The sequence below is a fragment of the Chaetodon trifascialis genome, chromosome 19, assembly GCF_039877785.1.
Source record: "Chaetodon trifascialis isolate fChaTrf1 chromosome 19, fChaTrf1.hap1, whole genome shotgun sequence".
Taxonomy (NCBI): Eukaryota; Metazoa; Chordata; class Actinopteri; order Chaetodontiformes; family Chaetodontidae; genus Chaetodon; species Chaetodon trifascialis.
Genome location: NC_092074.1, coordinates 16,554,399 through 16,572,764, shown reverse-complemented (window position 1 = coordinate 16,572,764; position 18,366 = coordinate 16,554,399). Strand labels below are relative to the sequence as shown.

The window sequence follows — 18,366 nt, the reverse complement described above, 5'->3', positions numbered from 1 at the left end:
TCACTAAACTCCAGGCAGAGAGACAGGCAGGTAGACAGACAGGCGGGACGGGAGGACTGTTTCAGGACCTTTCTCCTCCCTGTCTCCAGCCGTCCTCGGTCTGCTCTGGTTGGAGGAATCCAGGGACCAGGCTCGTGTAAACAGAAACCCGATCTAGTGCGCAGGGCTTGGGTTTCGCCCCCTCGTACACCCGCTGATGACACCCGATCCGGCCCGGCTTTGGGAACAGGGCTTATCTGATGCCTCACAAAAGGCCCCTCTCTCCGGTTCTCCATAACAGGCGCACATCTGGTGCCTCTGCAGGGAGCGCTGTCCCTTTAGGTTCCTCTGGGGGGGTGAAAGTGGGGATAAGACCGTCTCACAATTCCCTCAGAAATCCACTTAAACAAATGATAGGCGCTATTTATAGGTCTAAAGTTACAATCCCCAACATCTGGACGGAATCATAAAAATTGTCCACTTTGTGTAGGCCTATGATTATTTGCATTACTGTCCATGGATACATGATTACTGTGAACATACCCTGTCAATTTGCAAGATGATTGAAAATGCTGTAGTCTGGTCTTCAGGATTAACGGAGGGGCAATGAGTGTGAGCTCCTGTGGTTTACAGTAATGCGCTTTGGCCCTTAGGGGGCGATGTCTACCCATTGGTTTTGAATAGCCTAGTTGTGCCTGTGAATATTGCCCAGTGTTTCCCCTGCATCAAATTACAGGCATATACAGTCACGTTGAGGCCATCTGTTTCAGGTCCAGTGACCAAATAAATTGAGCTGTAGCATATAAAACAATTTTACCTTCAATTTGGGTTTACATTTCACAACGACGAATCTGACATTTTCCTCAGTTAAAAAAACAAACAAACATATGACCCATACACACTCTCTCATCTACTCTCACACTCATAGACACGCATGCACGTTATGCATGCATGTGTATGTATGTACGTACGTGCATACCTGCAAGCACTACATATGATGTATGTTGTATATGATTGAGATTGTATTTGACGTAATGAGTAAATAACGTCACTTAAATTTGCATAACTCTAAACTTATTCTAACCTGTGTGAATAAAAACGTTGGATACTCACTCAGACATTCTGTGTATATTCGGATACAAATAAAACAAAGCAACACCTGCATTTACAAACATCCACGGCTTGCGCCTCTAAAACTGTCACTTCTGAAAGTTAAACTAACTTGTGACGCTACAGTGACTTCCTGTTTACATAGTGCATTGCTTCTGATTGGACAGCTGCTATGGCAGTTTCTTTGCAACCGCAAAAAGTCTCTATGGCCAAGACACTTATGAAACTTTAACGGCGCAGTCCGTGGATCACTTTTATTAAATCACTGTTTTGAAACTGTCTACTACTTAATAAGGATTAATGAATGACTTTATGAATACCTGCTGCAACCGGACCCTAAACGCTAGGTGTCGCTGCTGCCACACTTATAGCCACAGCGGGACACGCGAGCCTTTTCAACAGGTTAACTTTTAAGTTTGCCGTTTTCTATCTGTCATTCGATTAATGTCACTTTCTTGCCAATACAACATGAAGTGAAGCAACAAACCCCGAGTTTCATCAGCTGCAGCAGACTTCTCAATGATCATAAAGCCCATTATAGCCCGAACAACGCTGGCCACGAATCATCATCACCATGGCAACATAACGGCGGGAGCAGGTGCTCTCGGATGGTAAGCAACTCGTCGTCCTGGGGTCACCATGTTGGTGAAAGTGGATACTTCTCAACAAGTGCCTTTGAGGAAGGCATTTAAAATAGGCGACGGTCGGAAAGTGGAAAATGTATGGCTGGGATGGAGCGTGCGCGCTCAGCTGACGTCCCAAATATTTGAATAGACTACTTCTAATGTACACTTATCCTAAAGCGTGCCATTATTTCCCTAATTGATGCACCTGTGGTCAAAGCACCTTTCAGCTGTCACATTTCTGTGTCATCTCTTTACGTCCACCATGTCCGGGACGCGATCCGGACCCTATAGCCTACGTCACAGACCCGCAGCTGGTATAAAAACCGGCGTCTGATGCAGCGTCCACATTAGAGAGAAGCAGCGTTTGTGGGCAGCCTCCTTCATCTGGCCAATTTATTGGGAAAAAAACATGTCCAAAATGACGATCGTTCAACTTGGAGTGCTTTTGTTCGCCATATGTTTATCGACACAGGTAAGCCGACGTTTATTCCGTTTAGCCGATATTTTTAGCTGTAAAATTGATTTTATTCATTAGGTAGCGGTTGGAATTCATTGTGTACAAGCGGGGGGATTATTTTAATTTACTGATGGTGGGAAATGAACTGCGCGGAGGTGGGTTATTCGACTTTAATGATGTTTGGAGACAGGGTTTACACGCTAATAAAGGGGTGGTCTGGATTACAACAGACTAGACTCGAAGCTCTCCTGGGAAATTAACATGATCCTGAATTCTAGTCAGTCCATTTCGACATCGGCGGGTGTCTTTAATTAAGCTTCACCCCCAGCCATAGTATGTTTTTCCACATTTATCTCTACCCCTTGATTAGCTCACGCTCCAGCCAGAATTAATGATTCAGGTGCTTCGTATTGTCTACCTGTGCAAAGGTGGGGAGAGAATCTTAAGTTTCTTGTCGGTGCCGTCTGCCAAACGAAACCTGACACGCACGCGATGCAAATGAGGTCGCTGTTGTCTTTTTTGCTCCTCGATCATCCTATGTTGTTAGAAAGTATATATCGTTGTCTGAGTTTGAGAATTTAACAGTGTGACGTAATCATCCTGAACTTGGCAAACACTGATTGACATTTTAATTGATTTCTAGAGTTTTGGAATAACTGTTCATGATCTCAGAAGTCTCCATTAAGGTTTAGTCCAGCTGATCCCTTGCTCTGATACTTGATTAGCTTATTTGCACTAAATTTAAATGACTGGGAGGTTTCGTCTTCAGTGTATTTCCTCATGTGACATCTGTGTTCAGCACTGGCAAAAAGCTCCTCATCCCTCCATCCTCCTCCTCTTCTTCTTCATCCTCCAACAGGTGGTCTCCCAGAACAGCACAGACCCCACAGCGGGGGGAAACTCCACCTCCAACCCCAACACCACCACCATGGCCACAGACACCTACAGCAGTTCGGCCAACTCCACCTCCCCCACCGGAGCAGGCGTCTCGCTGCATCCAGGCACCTTCTCCTTCCTGATCCCCGTCATCGTGGCAGCCTCTCTCCTGCAGCGCTACTGTTGAAGCCCGGATCCTCACATCCCCATCTTCTCTGCCTCAACACTCCTCCTCACCTCCCATCCAATTACCCCACCCAGTCCAGCCTCACTCCTCTCCCCTTCACTGCACAGAGACCACAAGACTAACCATGGATGGACTCCACAACCTTCTTTGTCCTCCTTAAGTAATGATTAAAAAAATGTAATTCAAGACATTTCTTTCAATAAAGGGGGGCTTAACTTTCAGCTGGAGATCATCACCAAGACCCCGTCAGCCCATTGCATGGAATCAGAAGGAATGGCGGTGCACCCAGCTTCCCTTTTGGCTTGCGTTTCCATAGTCACGCCATCACATTTTGGAGATGCTCAGGGCTGCGGTTGTCATGTCACATGTCTTGATTGAAATGCGGACCACTTGAGTGTACAGAGGTTCTTTTTGTGGATTCACATCCACCTGGCAATCAATATCAGAATGGTTTTTGTCTGTTAAGTGAAGTTTGGCACATTCAGTAGGAGATTTAAAACAAAGAAAAGCCAGATGACATCTTTAGTTGGGTTTTTTCATAATTTGGCTCTTCGGTCTTTTTATTAGAAATGTCAAAGAGATGTATGTAGCAGATAAGTTGCCGCAGGACATGTGTCAGTTTTGCCTTGTGATTTTTAAAGAGTTGTGGTCTTTTACAATGAGGGTTTGATTGACACCTTTCCCCCCCTTCATCCATGGGTTAGACCCAGGAAATGACTGTATGTATAACCATATGGGAAGGGTTAATGTTAGATTTATATTTCCCCCTTATAGTTTATATTTTGTATAAATGGAAATGTACTGTTTATTAGTTTGGGTATAAGATAATGGAAGAAATGACAATGTACAATAAATTATGAAAAACGACAACTGTAATTGTTTCTTTGATTCCCGTTTTCTATGGCTTTCCTCCAATCTCGACCCATAAAATCATCCTGATAGTTGATTTAAAGGGTGTGGTGATGTTGTATTCGTTGTGACCGAGCTGCCAGGAAGTCTAGACAGGCAGCTGCTGAGCTACAGGCCAGAGATGGACTCAGCATTCCCTGATGCCCCCACTGATCTCCTCTGGATTAGCGCCAGAGCAGCACTGACTGGAAACAGTACCAGCCTCTGTGGCATTCTAGTGATGTACAAAGTCTAAACAAGCCTGCGTGAAGCATTTAGATCGTTATGAATCTTCATCCTGCATTCAGACTCTACAAGGAGGAAAGCAGCCTTGTAAAAACTGCTTGCATGCAGAAACCTGTTATTTTAGTCAGGAGTTTGAATACCATTATTTATATCTTTCAATTACTGGGAGAATAAAGATGAGTTTAAAGGGCCCTCAAGGGAACGCAATATCATCTTTGATTAGGTTTTCAAACAACTTTGGCTTTTGGCTGTTACTCGACACTGTCTAATCCCGTCCGTGTCCTAACGCTTAATTGCACAACAGCTGCAGAGCATGCAAAAATATCTGTATAGATGCAGTCAATTAAATCTGGATTGGATTTTAAATGAATTTATGTCTTTGAGATATGTATAATGGAAAGACTTTACCTTAAAACGGATTATGCATTACTGGGGAAACTTGTCATAGAGTGATTTGAAAGTATGAAGTATACTTTGTGATTAAAAGAAAAGCTTTTTACATGCAGAATAACATAACACAAAGGGAAAGCCTTTAAGAAGTACAGTTACACTTTAAAAGATCAATTTTTAAGTTTCTTTAAATTGATCTGCTTTCTTTTTGTGGTTATTTTAAACGGTACTATTTTAATTGGTCGAGCAAAACCGATCAACAGGAGCAACACTACTAAAAACACTCCTGGATGTGTGATTTGAGTGATCACTGTGATGGCATAGTGAGTAGCGTGCAGCTCGGAAATGCCTCAGCACCAGCAAAGCCAGCCTCATGACTCATTAGCCCAGCCTATTGTCTCTCAATCCGCTCTGCACTATTAACCTCTCCTCACACCACACCATCTCCCCACTAACCCCCCCCCCCATCTCCCCTCCCTGTTAACATCCCTTTTCCGGATCAATCCATTTAGTGTCCTCCACCAGTCTGGCCTGAAGGGACTGTATGGACGTGGGTTTTCAAAAATGACTCAGGGTTTCCTTTTCCAACACTGGAAACATCATTTCACTTCTATGAGATAATAACTGAATAGTTGGGTTGCTTTTCCCACTGCACTGAAATGACAGTGCCATTCACTATGTACAGGTATGTACAGCCCAAAATCCTAAAAGCAGTCTTTATTGCATCACTGCCAACCTGACAAATCTGGAGCACCAGCTGGTCCCGAGAGAGCTCTGGAAAACTTTAATTCCATTCAAAAAGAAACCTGAACTAAAACCCAACCTTTCTTTGTGTAATTACTTCATCTAAACCCTTTCTGTATACCATCATTCCAGAAATAGAAATGATCACTCTACTCACCTTTAGGCAGTGGTGGAAAAAGTTAAAGTTGCAATAGCAGAGTAAAAGTATGTGTAAGCTTGAGTGTAACACATAGCAGCTGGTAAAAGTGAGGCTAATTTTAACTGCTTTATAAACTTAGTGTAATCCATATTTAAAAATAATAATTTATCAGATTTAAATATTGAATTAAAATGGACATCTGATGTTATCAAGTAAATGTAGTTTAAATGTGGTGAAAAGTACAATATTGGCTTGCAAAATGCAGTAGAATAGAAAATAAAGCAGTAAAGCAATGGGAATTTAAAAATAAGTATTGTATTTGAGTCAGTGCACTTAGTTAAATTCCTCCACTGCTCTCTGGTACAAAATGGACAATTGTAGAAGGCTTTCAGTAATACATTAATTATCTTTGCCGAACAGACAAGGCAAAGGGCTTTGGAGTGTAGGAGGCTGCATGTGGACATCAGTCAGTCCAGTCTCAAACAGAAGGGAAGGCTTCTCTGTTCAAACGTCTGTGTACAGAACGTACCAGCATTGCTCCTACACACAACATTTTCCTTTCATTTACACTTAAATGAATCTGTAAATGGCAAATGTGCTCTCAGAGATTCTCTTGCTACAAGCTGACAGTTACAGTTGTAATTTTTTAGTCCTTTCAATCGGTGGGAGGTGGGCAGTATATCTTGAATGTCTATGCAATGATCTACCATTGACCTGTGACAAAGCAAAAACTCAACACAAAGCTACTAATATTTTGCCGGGTTGTATTGTGATGTACTGGATTACATTGTACATGTACACTTGAGGCTGAGACCCACCCCACAAAACAATAAACATTAAATGTAGAGAGTGCCGCTACATCAGTAGATAAATGTATCATCAGCATACATAGAGATGTTTCAATAAAAAAGACAAAAACCTATGATCCTCTTTCCAGATACATATGTCCAAATAAACAGAATTGACAATAATACATGCTTAGATTGTATTTAAGTATTATAATAACCTACATTTGTTATCTGACTACATTTTTTTTTAATTTGCTGTTAATTCATTTACTGTTTATTAAATTAAATTTAGACTTCAGCTCATAGGTGTTGTCTGAAGACAAGACTGTTCACAGAGTCACTGAAATGTTACCTGACTACATTATTCACTTGAACTCAACTCATAACCCTTTGCTCTCATGCCACAGACAGTTGAGATGCTTGCATGTTGATGCTTTGCTGATTATTCTGTTGACACTTGATGAGGAAGCCATGATCAGCTGACCACTTCTGACGTCAGTATGTTGATATTATATGTCGAAAATCACTGTAACATGAGCATGTGCTGTAAGCCACGAATCTAATTAGATGATTTGACAATATCTAGAAAACAGCTTTACTTATGTCAACAATTATGAAGAGAGCAGTTTAAACAAGAAGCCATTGACTATCATTAACATTTTCTAACGAGATTACTTATTAAATGTGCTCAGACAGAGCCACTCTCCTGTTGACCAGTCATGTAACAAGTAACATGTTTTTATGAGCCAAAAAAGGGTCTTTTTCATTAATATCCCTTTCTTCCAAAACCTTGCCAGAGCAGCATTTTGGCTCATGAATTAATTAAAAACAACATACTGATTCACAAAAATGAAAATTAGAAGTAAACTCTCTCTCATATCTAACACTTTTCTCCACAAGACTCTTGGTTTATTAGTTTGGGCCGCTTCCCATCAGTCATAATGTTTATGTATTTCTCCTGCAGATGAAATTCTGCATGTCTTTTTGTGTTCATCCACTGTGTCTCTTACACTCTGATTACTCTGAATATAGCAGAGTTGCTGCTTCCAGTAATGTCAGAAGCATCACTTCCCGTGTGGCAGATTACTTTCCTGGAAAGACTCATTAACTCAGGCTGTCAGCAACGACAACAATCGTATAAGCTTTCATGATCGTTGGTATGGCTTACGTCGCTATTATGTCTCACAAACCGGCAATTAAAAAAATCTATATAATAAGTCATACAATGGGACAAGTCTGTTAAACAATAAGTGGATTTATATTTTATTTCTTATTGTATTTTATTTATTTTTTTTTAGTAAAGGGCTTAAAAAGGGAACAGGATTATGTGCCTGGGTGAGTTGCACTTCCCTTCTCCTTTGCTAAGTCTTTACCTAAACATCCATACTATCTCCAGAACCCCATGTGGCATACAGTCACCTTTCTTCTGGTGTGAGGTGTGACACCCAGGAGACCTTTAATCATTGATTGGCTTTATGAATTATTCAGATGGCCGCCAGTGTTGCAGGGACAATGTCACACACACACACACATATAATGACTCCAAACCCACATGAACACCCTTGGCTTGAGGGCCTTTCATAAGTTTCTTTGTGTGAAAGCAAGTGGTGCAATCACATGACCATTATTCATGGGTGACTTTGTGACAGAGAGGTGATCATGAGTGAATGTTTACCATTTTTACCACACAAGTCAAAGTGGATATTTTAGTGTGTTTGTGTGGTGATAACTTACCTGATATTAGATACAGTAGTCATGTTTCTGTCGTTAAGGGCTAAACCCCCTGACTTGTGTCAAGTTTCAGGATTGTAGTAAAACAGGGCTGACTGCAGGGTTGCTTATAGGAACAATAAAGTACATTAGCTTCTTAGACAATTGATCTGTATATTTCAGAGATATATATTTCCACTTACAAATTTCAAATTTAGCTTCTGTATTGTGTTTTAGCTTTAGCTCCATCCAGGAGTTTGTTTTGTGCTCATGAATAATCTAGCTCACACCTCAGACAAATGTGAGGCTCAGTGTCACGCCTGCCCAACACTGTCCTTGTTGCCTAGTGCCCAAACCCCCCTCTGCACCGGCTGACTCATGGATGGGAGACGACTGAAATGAAAATGGTAAAAAATTAGGCCTCTGACTTCTCAAATGGTCAAATCAGGTGCTGAAGCTAACAGCAGCTGCTCACACACTGTTCTCACAGTGTGTTCTGTACAGCTCAACTAGCCTTTAATTTGCCTATTAGAGAGAAGAAAAGACAACAGGTAGCAGCTGCAGTAAGCCGTTTCAAAACAACCTATTCAGGGGAACACATTAAGAGAAAATAATCCTGCTGTAATGTATGCAGGAGCGTCTGTACAGGAGACAAACTATTCAGACTGCATGTGAGAATTATATAATGCTACCACTTTGTCATTTGTAACCATTTAGAGAGCATTCATAGGTTGTAACTCAAAGATTTCTTAATAGGTCATTCATAATTGCATGCAAAAGCATTATTAATTATTTATTAACAATTGATAAAGCCATCAGTTACATCTTATAAACCCTTTTAGAAAAAGATGTATATATATATATATATATATATATATATATATATATATATGAATATCTTAACATCTAACCTTGATGTTACCTTAGTGTTGAGCTAAAAAGTGCTCATGTGTATGCAGCAATTTCAGGGACATATTTACTATTTATTTATTTCTACACAACTGTACCAGAGGTCAAGACTGAACCAAAATCATACTGGTCTCATTCAGAGATATGAACAATTTGGGAATTCAGTAAATTGAATTCTGTTGACCGGCACACGACAAGAAGAAGGTGGAAGGAGGTGAAAGTGTCCTTAAAGTATCAACAGGTGTGTTTTCAGAAAAGCCAAAGTCACAGGACTCACTGATTTGAATGACTGAAGAAACAAATTTGTCACAGGCAAAATAAAGCATCTCCTGAGGACTTTGACACTTTACACAAATTTACATTTTTGCAAACTCTACCTCAGATTTGCAAGTTTTCACCAATATGAACTTTGTAAATTTAAACTTATAGTCTTTTACTGCCATATAAACTATCTATCCAAAAGAAGACGGTAATGTTAACAGTGTTATCCACATCAGCGATGTCCTTTTATGTCAAATGTGCTTCAAAAGCAAATGTGATGATGGAAAACAAAGTATACTGTCAATTATGTGCCACTCTGACACAGTAATTAATAGTGTTGTGTGGAAGTTGGGAATACTTTAACTCAGATATTTACTGTGAATATAAGGGTACACCCATTACTATACACACACTGCGTCTGAAAAGAGCCATCAATCAATGATCACGTTTGGTCTAAAAGCTTTTAATCTAAGTGCGCTGTGGTTTTCAGGGCTGTAACGGTGAAACACTTTGTGGTGACCAGATTATCCTGATCCTCTCAGTTTATCACTCCTCTGTCCTGTTTATGCAAATCATCTGTTCCTGTCAGCATTTGACTTTCACGTCTGGAACAAGCTGTTGCCACTCTTGTCTGTGAGGACATTTTCCTCATATTTACAGCTTGTGAAACCAAAGACATTACATGATTTTAATTTATTGCCTTTGTTTAAGCAAGTTCATTGGCTAGGTTAGACTGATTAGACTGTAACCAGCATTTTGTGAGATTTTCTCGCTGTATTGTCTGAACAGTAGAAAGAGACTGATCAATGGATGACTTGCAAAAAACACAAAAAGCAGCAAACCCCCTTAATATGTTCTATAATAAACCACAGTAATAAAAGACATCATTCGGCGAAAACAAACATTAGTTGACGGACCAGACAAGCATTTAACAGCTCAGGACAGAGTAATTTAAATTATCTCATCACTGCAAAACACACACCTCGTGCTGAGGCATAAATGAGTCCCTGGATCATCCCTGGATCTTTTTACGCTCGATTTTAATTGTATTTATTGGAGCACCGAGAGGGCGTTGGCCAGACTCATTGTGCTGTTCCTCACTCCGATGAGAAAGCTTACTTCACCAGGCTCTTCAGTCCAAACAAGACTCAAACACAGAGGAACAAAGCTGGTTTAGTATGAAACTCTAATGAAACAAGGCCATCCCTTTACCACAGTGGAGGAATTTATTTTTCAAAGAAATAACATCTGCGACATTTGTGCCTTTTGTGAATTCAGCCTTTGAATATGTAAAATCTGTTTCTATGTGTTGACTGATTGATGGCTCGTTGTTATTTGTTTGATTAGCGCTGATTATGCCTGGAAACCCTACTGCGCACACAACACAGAAATACCAAAAACGGAGCTGCAGAAAACATCACTGACTGCAATTCCTCTGCGATATGTGAAATGAAATCAATTGTAAATGAATCTTAGAAAGAGGCAACAGGAACATTTCAGTAACATGATGTCCTTAATGACTTGAAATAGAGGAAGGAAAAGGGAAAAGGCAGACAAGAGGCTGTAAATCTGCTGAAAGGTCCATCCTGCCAGATGGTCAGCTGTACGTCAGCTGTACAGTTTTTTTCTGGCCTGCCTCTGTTGGGGAAGCTTGTTGCTTTTTAGACACGATGAGGCTCCCCTTTGCTGTATCAACAGACAGCTAAAGGGGATAAATTATGGAGACAGACCTCTGTTAAGCTGTTTGATTTCTCTCATTCTCATTAATCACATGTAGCTTGTAAATCAGGTGCATAAATTGATCCTCTGTTCCTGTCTGCAGTTTCATTGATTCATGTCCAGAGGCTGCGGTCGCCATGGAAACCAAACAATAGAAAGATGTTTGACACCGATCCTGGAAAACTGTCCTGTCGGGCAAATGTGCCCTCGTTAAGTCAGACCCAGATGGAGAGTATCCTGTAACCAGTACGTCTTTGCTTTATCAGTGCCGGACACATTCAGAGGCCCCTGTGAGATCGGAACAGGTGGGGCTTTAATAGAGCACACTTCACATGCAATCTGATAACGTGAATTAATATTCACACAGCTGTAATGCAAAGTCTCATCCCTTTGTGAGCCTCGTGCAACCTGCTTAACATGACAGGAGTGGGAGCCCACAGAGCTAACCTGATTTCATAAGCAAAATCAGGTTGTATCCCAGATGTACGCCACCACTGTCCCCGCTGTCAGTGGCTACCAAACTCAGAGAGTCCTCCGAGAGCGGCTCTGATCTAACTAACCGCATATCTGGGACAGATCATCCTCCCCTCTCAGTCTAACCTTTTGGAAGGACACCTGATGCCACATGATGGCACCTGTTTGCTGGGAATAGCTCCCACCCACTGTGTGTCGAAAGAAGGCTATATGAGAAGCCCCAGCCAGAAACCTACAACATACATTAACTAATCCTGCACACAAGGACTGTTGAATACACTGATGCGTGAGAGAGCGAGAGTGTCTCAGTACCATCTGGTCCACGAGTCAACAGAGAATCCATGCTTTTTCCTCAAGCTGCACTCCCCTGTCACGAACATCTGACAAGTTGAAAGCTGCACACAGAAATTTCACACACTTGAAATTGGTTTTCCTGCCAGCAATCTCTGAGGGGATCTCATTAAAAGTAGCTGAAAATCTGCCGTTTCATTGTCCTGAAATTCAGTAAAAACCTATTTGAATTTCAGCTTTGTGCCGCTGAGAAAAACATGGAGGTCTCAGCTGCCTAAAGTATTGTGTTGTTGACCATTTTGCCCAAGAATTTGGCAAAGCTCAACATTTTGTCAACAAAATCTTAGAAACAAAACATGGTGTAACTTTAAAATGCCACAGCCACCAAATGTTCATTTAAAGTCACACCAGTGGATGATTACTTGTGGAAAAAGTTGCTAACAAGATTTTCTGACATTTCTTGAGTATGTCTCTAGAGACAGAAAATCCCTATTCATCTTCTTCTTTTGACTTCAGTACTTATTATCACCTTCTCCCGGTGCTGCACCACTGTGTGATACCTGATGTGAGTCATACTGCATGTGCAGGAAGCAAAAGGAAATCAGCCACAGTGTCCAAAGCAGAGGCCGATGGGAAAGTTTTGGCAAAAAAGCTGCTGACTGTGGATGAAGCAATGAATTCCACTTCCCACAAACCTTGTGTGTTTGATACTGAACTTTTGTAAACTCTTTCATACAATTCTTACAAGGTCAGCCACAGACTTGCACTGAAAATTTTAAACTGTCCGTCAGTAAGTTGACTCACAGAGAATGCAATACTTTATCAGTTTCCACAGCGAGTTAAGCCGATTGAGACTTCGCTGTGAAAGCTTAGCCAAGGAGAGGGTAAAGAAGCTAACGTACATGTTTTTGATGGTGAGGTAAACAGGAAGAAATTCATGCAAACACAGGAGAAAACATGCAAACTCCACACAGTAAGGTCGTTGCTGCGAAATGACGCAAACCACAGAGCCACTGTGCTGCCACTACAATGATAACATTGATTTATTACAGTCAGTTAAGATTAAAGATTTATTGATACACTGAACACCTCAAGTTAGCTTAGCTTAGCATAGGGTAAACATCTAACCTGGTTCTGTCCAAATGTAATGAAATCCACCTACACATTATATCTCATTGTTTAGTCTTGTTATCACCAGTGGCCTTTCCAGGAAGTCTGACACATAACCATTTATATAACCACAAACATTCAGTTTTCAGTCATTTTTACACTTTCTGTATGGATTAAACAAACAAGATATCATTTGCTAATTCATGAGCTTTAGAGGTAGTGTTAGGTGGATTTTGTTACCTTTGGACAGAGCAGGCAAGCTGTTTCCCGCTGTTTATACTCTTGATGATAAGCTAAGCTAACTGACTGCTGGTTGTAACCTTATATTTTCAAGTATTTTTCCAAAATATCAAACCATTCCTTTAAATGTTTCAGGCGAGCAATGGTTTGAACCAGTGTGGTCAACACAAATAGGCAATATATGAGCTTGGTGTTTACAGTCTACGCCTCACCACAGTTTGGTTGTATTCTGTCTGTCTAGCTATCCTTAAGGATTTAATGCGCTGTGTGATGTGTGTTTTGCAAATGTTCTTTTACTCAGTTTACCTGTCGCTATTGAGTTACACTTCATATTTACATCAGGATATCCTCTGCTGCGCTTTTTGGTCAAAGGCAAACACTGTTAGGCAGAGAAAAACATTTCGTCCATGTGATCTATTCTTCTGTTACGATAACTCACTTTTCAGCATGAAATGGATATCAGATACGACCTTTTTGTGTTCACAGAGACACATCACGCCTGCTGCTGCTGTATAAACAGCGAACGCGTTGAGCGAATTTGAATAGCAAAAGGATGTCAGGCAAGGAGCGAAAAAATATTTAAACATGTCGGAGCATTTAAAGGGAAAAACAGGACAGAGGCTGATCCTGTTCAGTATGAAAAGCTGGTGAGGGCATGTAATGATGGAGATGGAAAGGGTTTACAGTTACCAAAAACTACAAAGGAACACACCATAATTCCTCAGTGTTCCTCATTATATCATACACCCAACTGCTATGTTAGAAATTGTGGCTCTTAAATGTACTGAGTAGACTTTTTCCTTGACGATGCCTCATTAGCAGCCTGTCAGCTCGATTTACAGCCCCTCCACACCTCCTCCCAGCCCTCTCTTCGTCCTACACTCCACCAGCAGGCACTGACATTTGTATAATGAATGTGGTTCGTTTATCAGACGGCTGCCCAATTACTTGTGAGACACTGTGGACTGTGGAGAAAGTTTAGTTGTATTTGAGAAAATGCAGTGTTTCCTGGCAGAAGAGCTGCGTGGATTACATTTAATCTCTGCAGGTGCGAAGTATATTAGAAAGATGTTTCATTCATTTGTGACCCACACTGAAAAGATCAACAGGTTCTTAGACAACAATTCAGAGTGTAAGGTGCAAACAGTGTGGTGCAAGCAGTTACTTTATAAATTGTTTTTTATGTAAAAAGGAACAATTTGATAAAGACATTGAGCCTGAAAAATACGTTCTCCAGTGTGATTCTCAAAAAGCAGAAGAGACTTTTTTTTTATAAATAACAGCATTTATATTTGCTTTCCATCTTATTCACCCTGGAACTATTTTGAAATTATTTTTTAATAAAATAGTTCAACATCTTGGGAAATAGCTTGACTTCAGGTGGAGAGTTAGATGAGACAATTGGCAGCACAGTCCAATGAACATGAAACTACCTCTAGCAGCCAATTAGCTTAGCTTAGCACAAAGACTGCAAACAAGGGGAAACAGTTAGCTTGGAACCAAAGCAAAGCTAAACGGCTGCTCACTGTAGCTTCATATTTAATGTAAGAGTTGTACATTTCCTCATCTACCTTTTCATGAGAAATCAAATTTAAGTATTGTGGTTTACATTTGGCAGCTGGAGTAATGTCCTTAAATTGCCAGCGAACAAGAATGAGTCTGCTAGGGAGCTGTAATGTCTACAGTTATTAACATTTGCTGTATTTATGAGACACACTGTATTTTGTATTCTTTGTTGGAACAATAATAGAAACAGTAAATCTCACAGCTTACAGTGGAGTTTTGTATCAGTCATAGTTTGTTCTGACTGTTATTAATTATGTGAGCAAAATAAAAGTACTAAAATAGGTTCGATTTGACACAATGTCCACTGTGCGTGCAGTTGGACAACAGTGTTTAAGCCAAAGTTTAAACTGACGGCAATAGCTCTGACGTCAGCATTTACAGTATAGTTCCTACTAATCCCCAGAATAAATAGAGACTCAGCAGCACATTATATTTCCACTGCTGTCTTTTCAGTGTGGAGGACGCCTGCAGATAAGATGCTATCTGTGAGATGAACTGCAGTGCACACTGCGTTTCCTGTGTCACTGCCGCTGTGGACCAGCCATGGTGTGTCTGAAAGAGTAATGGGACGCTGATACACATTGCATCAATGAAATTTTATTCTAATTCTCATAATACCAGAGGTTTATTCGAGCTAATTTCCAAAATGAAAAAGCGCATGATCCCTGTCTCTCATATAAAAGTGAGCTCAACAGCAATTACCACATGTAGCCAGTTAGCTCCTGTTAAGTGAGAAATGAAGAATTAACATTACATTATTACATTATTATAGCTAATAGCTATTATAGCATTACTACATTAGCTTGCTGATTAACTCAGTTTTGTGATTTGATCTAATTCACAACTCTATGAGGAGCTCACTGGGCTTCTTCAATTATCTCCCAATTTTTCCCCAATCCAAATATATTTTTTAATGTTGATCTTCTCAGGCTTCCATAGTGGTGAACAGGTGGTGCACAGCCCTCCTTTCTTTCTCTCCGCCGTGGCTCAGATGAAGCTGCATATTAATAACAAAGCTTGTGTGATCATTATCACCCTCAACAAACATTTATACATCGCTTATGTTAAAGTCTTGTACGAAGTATGTTTCTTCTAAATAAGGACAAGGCCGGCACAGAAGCGTCACATTTTTGATTTGCATGTTTTCAAATGTAAGGGTGTGCATATTCCCTTGTGCATAAGATGTCTTTTTGTGCAAGTATTTGCATGAGACTTTCCCTTCCATTACTTACAAACCCTTCAGGTACATTAGTTGAGTGGGTACTTTCGCTCCATGTATTGCCAAATAGCCTTAGCAACTAGTTAAGGTCCAAGTACATTTTAAGATATAAGGTCACAAACTTATATAATAAAATAAATCATATCATATAGAATGATAATGAGCCTGTTTGCTCCAGTTATTTTGCTCCTGTTTGCTGTCTAACCCTCGCTGTGAATACATGTTCACTGATGTTACCAGCGAGCAAAACAAGCTACACTGCACATAATATGGCCACTCTAGTGGAAATTCAATATTATCATTATTATCTAATGGAATTTTTGTGGATCCACTGTGTGAGCTGCAGGTCTTACTCATTAAACATATATTCTTCTGCTCACAGGCAGAAAGTGAAAAGCCAGTTAATTTGACACCTTTCCTTTCCTTTCCTTTCCTTTCCTTTCCTTTCCTTTCCTTTCCTTTCCTTTCCTTTCCTTTCCTTTCCTTTCGATTTCTTTACATCACGGTCAGTATCCACTGTACTTGTGTCTGACCTATTCAAAAAAAAAATGGGGCAGTTACTAGGGAGAGAAACCAATCGTTCATTCTAAAAATATAATCTCAGAGCCCAGCTGTAGAGAGGTGGCGGTGCACAGCCCTCCTTTCTTTCTATCCACCATGGCTCAGAAGAAGCTGCATATTAATAAACAAGGCTTGTGTGATCATTATCCAAGCAGCAAGTGGCCATTCATGCCCGACCTCACCGCAGGCTCACTCTTTTAGATGTACTGTGCCAAGTATCTGGAGATTTGTCTGCTAATTGTTTGTTTGGCTCTGGGAAGAACGTAGAAGGAAAAAGGTGATTGGTGAAAGAAAAGAAAAAAATCAGTGGATCTATGAATGCATGCAACAACAGACAACAGGTGAGCAAATACATATTTTATAGACAGCAGAAATAGACCCGAGGATGGGCTAAAGTCTTTGTCAGATATTGACAGTCAGACCACTACATGAAATTAGATCAAAGCTATATTTTTTTGGAGCAACCATGTGATTTGGGCCACAGGTCCCAAGATGGAAGGGAGGCCTAGAAAAGCAACACATGGCGTTTCTGCAAGAATGACCCTCCTGAAAAACACCAATTTAAGACAGATGCTGCTCTCATAGTTTGACCCAGTCTTGTCTTTGGTAGCTGGTCAACAAGAAATGTTCAGGTTATTTTTTGAAGTGCCACCTGAAAAATGACATGGCTACTCTCAGTAGCATAGAATTGAAGTTTTTTTGAGCAGCAGCCAGGGCTAAAATTCATTAGACAGACCCACTGTAATGAGCCAGCATAGACAAAGCACCCAATTTCCAGTGTGTCCTCTTTCCCCTGGGAGCTGTGATCATAATGACAGCGCTGTTTGTTGCCTGGTTTCATGCTGAATCATGATCACACAGCCACAGGCCCCTTTTCTCACCCCTCTCCCTTCGGTCTCATAGCAAAAGAGGACATCTATTCTGCTTGCAGATTATATCATTTGCATGAGACAAGTGTGATTTGTTTTATTTAATTATTTCGCCGACCTATAATTAGGATAACATGATGTGATTGAGCTGCCTCTTCGCCTTTCATTTATTTTTATAACTCATGAGATCTCCTGATGGGAGGCCATGTAGCTTTTGCAGCAGCAATCCTGCCAGCAGTGACCTATGTGTAATGGTCAACAGCAGCGCAGCTGTTTTGCTTTAAGCCCACTTGCAGTTTGCATGGTAACCATCTTATGCTGCAGTAAGTCTCACTTTAAGAACAAGCAGTGATGTGCGGCCATTTGTGCATCAAGAGGGCCCGTTGTTTGTTTCCCAAATGAATCTTTAAGATATGATACACTAATGCCAGGTTATAACTGTGAAGCATCATGTAAACATTAAAACAAACCCCAATGAACCCCCTGTGTATTTCCCAGGCATAAACGGATAATGTTTTTGGCCCACTTGCCTTTGGTTTTCTGTGCTCATCTGTGCCCTGTCCATTAGTCTTTGCTACACAGTCATGTATTCCACCCATTTATCTCCAGCTGATGGAGCACTCAGCAGTTACTTTACTGTCGAGTAGACCTCTCAAGCATATTAGTTTATAATTTTTTCATGTACACATGCATTTTTATGGTAATAGACTATTATTGCTACATAATGGATTTTTGTGTTTGAGCCTTAATGGAGCCAGTGCAATTCTGCTCTTTCCCTGCGGTGTGTTGATGGTTTTGGTACTTTGGTTACTAGGCTTGTTACTACAGAATACTAAAACATTTATTAGAATTGTTCCTATTATTTTATGATTCATTATTAGTGATATTCTAATATTATATATAACTTTTACCATAGCACAATTTATCATTAGCATTGCTTTTTTAGAACAATGAGCAAACTATAAGACAAAACAATTCAGACAATAAAGTATAAAACCAAATTCAGA

At 40.4% G+C, this 18,366-nt stretch overlaps 1 protein-coding gene across 1 annotated transcript in view; it reads left to right on the top strand.

Annotated features, from left to right (window-relative positions):
- The window catches only part of LOC139347511 (mitotic deacetylase-associated SANT domain protein-like), a 340,723-nt gene that overhangs the window by 248,859 nt on the left and 73,498 nt on the right, over window positions 1-18,366 (top strand). The window lies entirely within an intron of this gene.